We start from the raw sequence: 12,731 nt of genomic DNA on the forward strand, positions 1-12,731 counted from the left end.
AAGTTTGATTTTTATAAATTTTAATTGTAATAAAACTTCATATTTTACAGTATTACGATATTTATTAGATACGGTACTTTCACCATAGCATTATAAACTTCTGACAGTCTTGACCCGAACACTGAAAAATTATTATATCGATATATTTATATTATGAAGTTCATATGTTTGTTTTGTTCAATGCGCTTATCTCAGGAACTGCTTCGAGACTTGTCCGATATATTATGTTTTTGTGTTGCTGTTGATGTAAATCTGAAATGCACTAATTATACATAAGCGCTAGCAGGCGAATTTATCTAAATGGCTCTTGCAGTCTTCCCTTAATATTTTAATGAATGAATAATTAATTAAGGAAGTAAGTAAACTGTCGTACACTTACTTACAGAAAACTTAAGAACTTTCGAAAAAATGAATAAAATCTCATACATACATACTATACATACAACAAAAATAAAATAATCGTAGTTAAATGGATAAACATAATATATACTTAGTAGTTTATAGATAAACAAACAAAACAACTTAGAAAAGACAACTTAATAAAAACCAAGAACTTTTTCGGTACTTTTCATGATTACTAAAATGTCCACTTTCGGTAACCTTCCGATCTAGTGTCCAACTTAACATATTTAATATAAAATTATTGCCTGTATTTCTTAGTGAGGGACTGGTATTTATGGTATCCTGGGTCCAGAGCCGTGTATATACTAAAAAAGGCGCTGACTTTAGTCACGATGGTCATTCTAGAAGGAATATCGTCTAACTACACAGAATATATTATACTGTTGAAGTGTGTGTGCTAACAATAATGCACTCTCTTTTCCATGACTAAAATAATCCAGTGAGGCAATCGCGGTATGACCAAAAAAATTTGAGGCTCGGGATCTGAGACTTCACATGCTGATCTCGTGGATCCTAAACGAAAATAGCTCATGCATGGAGACCAGAATTTGAGCATTAATACCAATAAACGTTATTGAGATAGGCTCTTACAAGCAATTTTACAAGATAAATTCATCTTGAATCTTAGTAAAGAAAAATAGATAATCTATTTTGAATTTAAAGAGAGATCTTTAACTTAAAGGAACTGGCACGATACTCAGTAGTCACTCTTTTCATTAATCTCAAACTTGCAGATAATCATATACAATTAAATTTATACATTCTGTATTAAAATCAACGAATACTAACTGAAAGCTCAGTTTTGAATATGCTCTAAAGTTTTAAGCTTCAGTATTCGTCAACTTCATACAGGGTGTTTGGAAACATTTATGTCTAAATTATGAAAGAATATCAGTATTAAGATTATAAGTCGAATATTTTTACGATAAAAACAACATTTCGAACTAGTGGTACGTTTATATATAATATTTTAAATAACTATTCAAATGTGCTTATAAAAAGACAACTTGAATTTTTTTTATGTCATACGGTAGGCGGACCGTGCAATGGGTCATTTGATGGTATAAGATCGGTACTACGAGAAATATAAACAATTCCTCATTATATCACTCATACGACCTTGGAGTCTGTAGTTCTGGCTTACTCAGTCTTTAAGCCGTAACACAATATTATAACTGTCCAGATAGGATTGCAATAATTATTTTTAACATTTTAAAGTATTACAACTTACCCACGCCTTACAAGACATCCCTGTACACTGTATAAATAAAAAAATAATACTTTTTATTGTTATTTGTCCTTTAAAAAGTCGGAAATATCCCACTGCTAGGCAGACATACCTGTCCTCCGCTCCAATTTACGATGTTTTCCTTAGCCTCAAAGAGCGTCGAATTATAAAAAACAGAATATGTTTTTTGCTGGGGATTGAACTCGTGATCGGTTAAGAGCGACCTTGTATATCTAAGCAATCTCGACTAGACTATTATTCGAAAATTTTTAGTAATAATTATACAATAGAACGATAAATTTTAATCAAAAGTAATTAATCAACTTATATTAAATGGTGATATAATGAATTTTATTGAACGTATAAGTACCTAAACCCTTTAGTTAATAGTTTAGCGAATTTAATATTAAATATGTATAAAGAATGATTAAAATATAAGGGCTTAATTATAACACAACTTAATTATAACGTGATTTGTCACGTCTCAGATATTTATAGTCGTTTGTTCGTACTTGGTAGTATCCCACAGCCAATAGCAGAACTGTATTTTAATGTATTCTGGTTACAATTCTAAGTGAACTCGTGATTAGTTGTGTATTGGTGATGGTGGTGTGTTTCTGTTTACAGTGTCATTTTCTGTGGGTGGTGGGGACCGCTTACCGTCGTGTTGCCTATTTACTCACTAGGTTAATAGCAATTAGCTTAAAAAATATCTGTAACTTACATTTGCGATACATTGGTGGCCTTCGCACTGAAGCAAATATATATTTAGAGTTAAAAAATATAATAAATATTTATTAAAGATTATTACAATGACAATATATTAATTGGCATACGCTATGAATCGGAGACAATCCTTTAGGGTGGAAGACAACGCGGGATATCGCTAGCTACTTATGTCATAGTGACTGTGAAACAAGTTTAATTAAAAATAATAGTTTAAAAAACTAAAAACCACGGTTTTAGCACGCACTAAAAATTACAAAAGCAAACCCTTTCATTTGATACCCATATCATGGAGGTGCACTTCAAATAGCCAATCCTTTTTCAATAATTTTCTTACTTACATAGTTACAAATGAAACTAATATAAGCGTGTTAAAAATAAGAAAATAAACAGCTATGCTAGCTATCATAAGTTACGGAATTAACTATTTTAGCCCTATAAGAAAAAATTGGCTTACCCCAGCTTTGCAAAGCATGCCAGCGCACTGAAAAAAAATAATTAAGTGCACTAAAATATAATGGAGTAAAACACGTGTCAGTATTCTACCCTAAATGATATGACGCAACAATAGAGCCTGTGTCCGGCCAGCAGGTTAAAGGGTGCACTTCAATGCACTTTACGCGCAAAAAGGAATTTACTGAATCTAAAAAAAAATCAACTGAATACAGTTCAGTTAATTTTTAACCCGATCTGCTGAAATCGTGGTGGTCCAGTGGTTAGAACGCGTGCAGCTTTGATTTTTATGCAGCTTTAACTACAGATGAAGTTATTCATGAGGAAGGTTATATTATATATCTGTAATTAATTACAGTTGTTAATTAGCTAAGTGAGGAGTAATTACGTTTAACGCGATCGATACCGGCTATAACAGTTCTAGTTATCAATACTAATATTTGTTTGTTTGTAAATGGTACACACTGAAACTACTGGACTGATTTTAATAATTATTCTTTCACAATTAAAATGTTACTTTAAATACAGGACCTGGATTTTCTGGAAATTGTTGCATAATACGCGTATTTATTTGTATACATACATACAGGGCCAGATCTACCATATGGCTTTTTGGACTTCAGCCCAGGGCCCCGTGAATTCAAGGGGACCCCGCTAAGTCAAGTCAAAGTCAAAAATAGACGATAATGCGAAAGAATTCATAACTATTAAATTAAACAGATTGTATGGTTTGCAGCCCTGCGGGTCCTGCAATTAATCAAACCCATTCAATTAATTTAATTCAAGTCTACGTTTAAATATATCTTAGGTGGGCCTCTAAGTAGTATTAGCCCAAGGCCATCTAAACTTACGGTTCGGCCCTGCACACATACATACGTATGTTATTTTAAGCTGAATTCTATATGGACGTTGCAGCGGGCACAGTTAGTTTTTATAAAAATAATACGTACCGATGAAGTACAATTGTCACCGAAACACTGAAACCAGGGTCATAATCAAAGTAATGTTATATAGGGGTATAATAGGGAATTTACTTCATTACGATTCAATAGTACGAATGGACAATGGATTCGAATCGGGTAAGCTACGATTAATTCGACTGAATCTGACTTTCATCGCTTAAATGTAATGAGATTTGAGTTAGGTAGATACGCATATGTACCATCTAATGGTAAGTTATCCCACCACCCATAGACATTAGCACTGTAGGAAATATTAATAAATATTGAACAAAGTCACATACATTACTCTGATCCCAATGCAAGTAGCTAAAGCACTTGTGTTATGGAAAATCAGAAGTAACGACGGTACCACAAACACCCAGACCCAAGACAGCATAGAAAACTAATGAACTTTTTCTACATCAACTCGGCCGGGAATCGAACCTGGGACCTCGTAGTGGCGTACCCATGAAAACCGGGGTACACACTACTCGACCACGGAGGTCGTCGTATTAATCATTCCTTACTTCACCAATGGGGAGCTGAGATGCTTTGTGCCTTGTGCCTGTAGTTACACTGGCGACCCTTCCAAGCCGAAACACAATAATACTAAGTATTGCTTCTTCGCGCATATATATGATGACTGCTTGGTATTTTAAGCCGAGATGGCCCAGTGGGTAGAACGCGTGCATCTTAACCGATGATTTCGGGTTCAAACCCAGGCAGGCACCACTGAACTTTCATGTGCTTAATTTGTGTTTATAATTCATCTCGTGCTCGGTGGTGAAGGAAAACATCGTGAGGAAACCTGCATGTGTCTAATTTCAACGAAATTCTGCCACATGTGTATTCCGCCAACCCGCATTGGTGCAGCGTGGTGGAATATGCTCCAGACCTTCTCCTCAAAGGGAGAGGAGGCCTTTAGCCCAGCAGTGGGAAAATTTACAGGCTGCTAATGCTAAAAAAAAATGCTTGGTATTTACTCAGGCGGGCTTTCACAAAACCCTACCACCATGTAAAGATTTCAATTAAATATCTGCTTCAATTAAAAATATTATGGAAGCTACGACTATTATAATGGAACCCATGGTAACAGACAGAGGCTCTCGTTAATATTGACGGCTGTCCCAGATATATACCCAAATATACGTGCATTCTATTTTGGACGTAATCCCATTGCGATAAAGATTATTTTTCAATATCATATCCCAAGGTTATTAAAATTACTACAATAATAGTTGAATGGTAAATAACAAAAGAATAAAATCTTCATATCTTTTTAGTTTTAGTATTAGTTTTTTTTTTATTTATCACTTATTTATTAGATTGGAAAATCAAAGCAAATAACGTTATATTTAGTAGGTTTTAATTATGGACTTTAACGAGTTAACTTTCCTCTGATCTTGAGAAAACCTGCATGTGTCGTCTGAAATTCTATCATCAGTAGTCTAAGTCCCATCTATAAAAAATGAACACTCCCCAGCAATAGTACTCGTAGTACTGTAATTTAATTAGATTCATTGCGTAACGATAAAAATTAACGCTAAATTTAAGCTAAAATATAAAGTACTTACGGCCACTGAGCAAGAATCATCGAAGCACTAAAATATTAATATTTATACATTAAATTTTGTTAGTTATTAAAGTTGAGTAATTAACTTCAACTTTAGAGGAATAAATTGTAAGGTTTATTCGAACATTTCAATCCAAGTTGCTTGCTCACAACAGCCACCATTTCGGTAAAAGTTCATAAGAAATATAATTTCTCAAACGATTATAGTACCAATTATTGTTCGAGATCTTACGACCGGTATCAAAAAACGTTACAAAAGTTTTAAATTTCCACTATAAAAATAATATTTCCAGCGTCATATTTATTTAAGAGAAACATAAAAATGAAAACTTCAAGGTAACGTCAAACAGTCGGGTGAATTTAACAAGATACGTGACTTCGCTTGGGCAAGTCCTCTGAAAATGTTATTCTTGAAAAAACATGTTATACAACCTTTTTGATAGGAGATTTTATCATCTTTTAATTTCATAAAAACACTTCTAAGAAAAACCTATTTTTAAGGTTGAATATAATATAATTTGTTTGTATTTAAGCCAACGTGTTGGCTGTACCAGGTCGGGCGAGAAACTTCGTACTTTACATATTAAAACCCATGGACACATTATGTAAAATTAATATTGGCGGTGAATGGGTGAATGGCCCAACCATTCCTTACATCGCTAATAAGCCGCCTACATTGGAAATGAATATGTAATATGTGCCTTGTACTTTGTGCTGTTTGATAGAATATATGAATGGGCGGTAGAATCTGGACGGACTCACAGAATGCTTAATGGGCCACTGAATAAACATTGCCTTAATACATGATAAAATTAAACAAAAACAGTTTAATTAATACTTACGCGAGAATAGCATTGATGGTTCTTACTTAACTGCAAAACAAAGTTTAAAATTCATCAGTATTATAAAAAAGTTAAATTTTATAAGTATTTTATATATTTATCGCTAAGTTATCATTATTACTTAAAACATAAACAATGAAAAATTTGTGGTATCTATGGTCGTATTCTAGACAGGAGAAACTCGTCCGAATATTCCACGTTCAGACCTGGGCAGGAAACGCTAAGTTATAATGTCAAAGCTTCATCTTTTATACCGCGGTGGAAAACATCACCAGTAACCTGGATGTAATTTAACACACTACTCCAATTTTCTCTTCAAAAGAAGCGGAAGTCAGTGCCTAGTGCAGATTAAGAATCTGTTACTAAAACAATACTCAAACTCAAATTGCTTTATTCTATATAGAAGCTTTACATTTACATATTGATAGTCATATTAAACACTGAAAACAGGAAAAGAAAACACCCTGACCTGAGAAGATCCGACAAAAGAAAATCAGCGGGTCTTTATTTGGTCAATTTAATTATTTACATACATTTAATATGAATAGAAATAGCCTAGTAGACGGTCGTTTCATTGCTAAGGTGTGCTATCAATCATAAACTCACTAATTGTATAATAACCTTTTGCAAACAAGCGTTCCTAAACATTTTTTTTTAAATTTGGAAACATAGACATTTTGATCGCGTTCTGGGATCCTGTTGTAGAATCGTATACATTGCCACAAAAGAGTTGCAGAGTCACCTATGCAGTTGAGTAACAAGTAACAAGTTTGTGTTTGTTCCTTGTACCAATGCTGTAAGTATCACATTTTGTCATAAAATCATTAATATTTTTCCGTACATACATAACATTACAGAATATTCAGCAGCAACAGTTAATATTTTAATTTCTTTAATTTCATACCTTAATGATTCTTTAGCTCCTAAGTTACGGCTGCGTTACATCAAAAATACCGTAAGACATCATACTGTAGGAAAAACTGAAATATACTAAGTGAGCCGTATCAACATCGGTAAATAATCTAATTTTTTTGGCCGCACATGCCGCAGAACTCAGTCGCCTCGCCGCCAATCCGTTAATATGGGGGACCCATTGCAACTTGGCATCAACTTTGGCCAATAAATTCAGCTGACTCAACTGGATCTACCGATTCCCCATTGATAAGTACACCAGCTTTTATATTTTGCACATTTGATGTACTAAATTTATTTATTATTTAGCCTATAATTAAACTAGCATTGTACATCATCATACTATACCTGCTTTCGATTAATTTTAAAAACTAAGGAGGCAGGTTTGTTCCCAACAAGAAAGGGATTACTTATTCTAAAACAAAGATTTGAATCTATGTAAATATTGAGTTAAAACTTCTTTAGAAGTGTTGTAAATAAAACAATGAGTTCAGCATGCGAAAAGATAGGCACTCTATCCCCTCACTCAAGTGAGGAGAAAGTTCAGGCGCAGAACTAACGGATTTATTAGATTTCTGAGCCACTGGAGTGTAAACACCTTCATCGTTCCGGGCTCCTATTAAAATTTGTTGGTACACAAATCCAATTACTTTTAAATTTGTTGATCCGGTATTTGAAACTAGAACTACGCGATAAAGATAACCTAACCAACCCATGATACCCAAAGTGCTCATCGAACTTCAGGAGCCGACATAAAAAGGGACAATTTAATAATATTATTGAATTCATATATGATATAAATTAGAGTAAGTGAGTAGGATATTTTCTTTTTATTCGCAATATACAGAGACCTCCAGCACACAGCTTGGTAGTTAAAGGGACTTCGTGTTTCCAAAGTTAAGGGTAAATTACCTGTTTTGGATATGGTAACATTTTATCACAGACGTATCTTTCGTATTTTAAGTGCACTTATATTACGTGTTTACCATCCATTATTTCTAGGAGCCCATAGTATCGTGTGCCATATAGATAGAGATCGTGTTTGCTCGTACACTATATATTATAATCCTCCAAACAGAGGGAAGTGAAACCCCTTGAGATTCACCGTCGAGCCTAAAATCGGTCACACACATCACATCATCACCGACAACTGAGACCAAAAGTTATGGACATCACTGCACTAAGCTAACGAGGCAATCTCGCACAACCACTCTGTGGAACCAGTTTTTCCGAATCGATACGACTTGGGAACCTTCAAGAAAATAACTTAATGCTTCCTGCAAGCCCCCCGGTGTTGCAGATGTCAATGGGCGGTGGTAGTCACTTTCCATCAGGTGAGCCTCCTACTTTTTTTTTATGATATAGGTGGCAAACGAGCAGGAGGCTCACCTGATGGAACTACTACTACCACACCTACTCGTTTGCCACCTATAACATAAAAAAAATACTTCCCAAAAATGATAGGCATTAGTATTTATAGATATACCAGCAATGTTATGGTTGAGCCAATCATTGATTTAATGTTTTTTTTTTATTTGATCTCAATTTAAATTTATTAAATTTAGCATTTAAAACGATAAACATCGCTGATCCGACCGTCAATGTTTTGTTGTTTTATGAAGTAATTATATTTCCGGGGACTAAAATTAAATCATAATGTAAGTATTAATTAAATGCTGTAAATGATTGATTTTAAGCAGAAGTGAAGTATATTATAAATATAATATGATTTATAATTACTGAAATAGAAATAAGCCTCTTATGAATTGATGAATTGAAAGTCGTAATCGATTATCCTGAGATTTTGAATTGAGATAATGTTGTAAAGATCTTGCACTGTTAACTTCGTTAAGTTTCTTATTCTAAATTATGTTTTTGACCCATTTGCTGTTGAAACACTTGGACATCTCGGTTTTTTGCCTCCACTTAAGACAGGAGGGTTCTTTTTTGCACAGAGGATCGGAATTGCGATTCAACGACAAAATTCTGCTATCATTTTTGCTACCATTCCAAGCAGTCAAGATATATAGTAACTATTTATAATTCATATTGGTGTATATTTAAGGATTTAATGTTAATCATTCTTATGTTAATGAACGCATAATTATACATCGCATGAAATGTACTCATTTTGTGTTTTGTTGAGGGTTAAAGATTTTCAGCCAAAACATTCCACAGGAGTCAACTTTTATTGTGTAATGTTAAAGCGCGTTGAGGAAAGATTTGATGAAATTGGGGTTATAATGCTTAATATATATATATATAATGTGTAATATCCAGTATTAAAGAGATTTTTTTTTTAAATATTTATTAAATTAGTATTGTTTTATTTTTGAAATCATTGTTAAACACTCACCCCAGATGTGCAGTTTTTACCAGAACACTGCGGAATATTAGAAATATATTCGATGATGGTTATTATAGTAATGTAAATAACTAAAAAAAATCTCAATTAAATATAGAAAAACTATATGTTATGTTTCTGGTTTCGAGTTTTATTTATTTCTGTACGTGTTTCAAAGACGTAGATAAAACAAATAAATACTTCTTATATCATAAAGTGACGCAAAGAAGGTTCTTATTCAAATGATGGAAATAAAATATATAAAACAGGTAACAGGTATATAATAGGTGATATGAATTATTGCCGTCACATTTGCTCATATGTTTTTACGCGAATCAGCACTAGTGTCATGATTCGTGTCTGTTTGAATTGAGTTGCAAGTAAGGCTATTAAATGATTTTTCATTGGCCAAAATAAATATTTATTCAATTCAATTCAATTATATAATAACAATGAGAAAATGTTTTGGAAAATTATTTTGTAAATATGTTTTCTTCCTCTTTGATATAACGGATGTTATTTTTCTTATTTATAAAAATATGTCATATTGGGACTGGAGCTCCTGTTCCCCTAAATCCGGCCCTGCATGGCATGGCACGTCGTAACTTTAGATATTTTCATTTAAACTTACTCTAGCGTCGCAGGTGCACCTGACGTACTGTAATAATAATAAAATATTTATTATTTGATGTCTATTAATATTGAAACTATACTTATTAGCATTATATAAATTAGCGATGTTAAATAAAAGCAAATTATAAATGTTACTACTAGACTACTTTTCAATGTGGGTTTTTAGGGCCACCTCCACCCAATGACATTGGCTTTGTAAGTAATACCACCAACCTGGGAAACTGATATTCCTTGTTTGATTGCGTGCAGTTTGATTCTTATGAATTGGCAAAGGTAAAAAACTGAGTTGTTTTATTATAGAAACCTTGCCCCAAGAAGTATTTATTGACTTTTCCGAGTCGAAACCTGTCGTTATACGCTTATCAAAATCAAAATACTTATATATTATTCAAGTAGGCTTTTACAAGCACTTTTCAGTATACATACGTACACTTAAGGATATGATACTACGCTGTTATGAAGTTAACAAACCAAACTTTAGTTTTCAATTTAAATTTGTATAAAAAGTTTGAACACTTGGTTTAAGTGTTTATTTCTAAGGCGTCTTGAACTTATGAAGTAGCGTCTACGTCTTGAATGCAGCTTATGAGTCCTTCGGTTTAAACTGTGACGCAACTGTGAGTATTCTTACTTTTGTTAAAATCACCCCGAAGGGAGGGATTAATCTCATGTTCGGCGGTGAATCTGCATTTATCGAATGAAATTCTGTTAAATGTACAAGAAAACTTTCGAACATACTCTAAATGCTCCCTCACAGGGGGCGGGGGTTAAGTGAAACTTGTTATTGAAGAGCAGGGAGGGGTTGTCTTTACTCAGAACTAAATTAAGAGCAACTTGTTACTGAAGCGACGACTATTGCCAAATATGTATTAAGGATTTAAGTAAAAGTCTATAATTCAATAATACAAGCCCACTGCTCGTCTAAGGATTGCAGATTATTCCATCACACTGCTCCGATGCGGATAGATGAATACTATTTTTTAAAATTTTAAGGATTCAAAATTTCATTGGACTTACAGGTTTTCTCAAGATTTATCGTCGAGCACGAGATTAATTATAAACACAAATTAAACACGTAATTCAGTGGATTTCAAACTGGAATCGTTGAATAGTATTCACCATCTTTCACCACTAGGCCATCTCATATAAACCATTCGTGTAATAAAAAGTAGTAATAAAAATTATATTTATCAAAAAAATGTGCTAACCATAATACGCGGTCGTGATTAGTGCGGTATTTAATTTGTATAATATAATTATTACTTACGTAAGTACTTAGCATATATAGTACGTAGCAATTATATTGTTATGTTATGTAATATATTTTAAAAATGTTTATGCAATTTTAACTTCTGCCGAGTAAAAGGATGCAAGAATCAATTAGTCCTTATCAATAATAATAATATAAAATTCAACGACTCGATTGATGTGATGTTATAAAATATAAAAATTGTCAGTACAAAACAAATCGCGAATAGTAAGCAATTTGGCGTTAATTAAACGAAACGAATCCTATAAGGAATACTTCTATTAACAGAATGTGCGTGCGTATTTAATGGAATGACTTCTATACGGTTCGATTTCGATGAATATTTTTGTGTGTATTTGAGTGGGTCCGGTGGCTTAGCATAGACCTAATCAGTGGCGATCAGTAAATTAAATTCGTATTTCAACCGGACGAAGTCGGGGCGAGCAGCTCGTATCCTATAAAATCTAATATTAATATTAATCAGATTCAGTTCAATTCAGCAACGATAATCTTAGAGCACAGACTAAAAATGTCTATCCACTAACGCGACATCACGGCCGCCGAAGCTGTGTTCTGTATTATACAGCGTAGACTATGAATACCGCTGTAGAGCCTTAAACTTATGGATAGTATAAATTAAAATAGTGTCTGTTAAAATGTGTATAATTAGATCGAGAGCGAAACTGTATAATATATTATGATTACAACTAAATTAAAAAATAAACTAAAATAATTCATTAAAAAAAAAGTTAAGTCCATTGGGTTTTGTTTTTACGCAAAAAGTTATGATCTGATTTATATGTTACTTCTATATTAGTTTAATTTAAAATTTGAGATCGGACTTACGATGAGATTTCTGTCTTTATCAATAAAAATAAGTAAAAATATATACATACAAATGAAAAACAAATACTTCCTTTGAGAGATTTATACGATATCTCCAAAATGTGTACAGAAAAGTCAGCAACAGTATGTGTACATCTTTTATAAATATGACAGCGCGAGGTGCGCCATCTTGTTTATTTATAATGGTTGGAAAAGAGTGTCAATGGTAGCTGAACGGCGCTCTACTGAAGCGTCGTGTCGATGGTAACGAGGCGGCCATCTTGGATCGACGGTTACATTCAAGATTTCCCGCGCACCATTTTGCGACGAATCACTAATTTCCGACATTATCTTATTCGTTTGTAGTAGATTCAGTGATTTATATGTGTTAGTGTATATGATATATTGACGACGATATTGATAACTATTGTGAATTTATCTGTGTAATTAATTTGTTTAATTAAAAACTTATCGAGTTTGTGAATAATATACAATTATTATTAATAATACACATACTTATCATGAATAATCCTGATATTAGCGGTAAAATGTCTATAAATTAATTAACGTTATTATGTTTGAAACTGGGGAAAATAATAACGA

The sequence above is a fragment of the Vanessa atalanta genome, chromosome 21 (assembly GCF_905147765.1).
Source record: "Vanessa atalanta chromosome 21, ilVanAtal1.2, whole genome shotgun sequence".
In the NCBI taxonomy this organism is placed as follows: Eukaryota; Metazoa; Arthropoda; class Insecta; order Lepidoptera; family Nymphalidae; genus Vanessa; species Vanessa atalanta.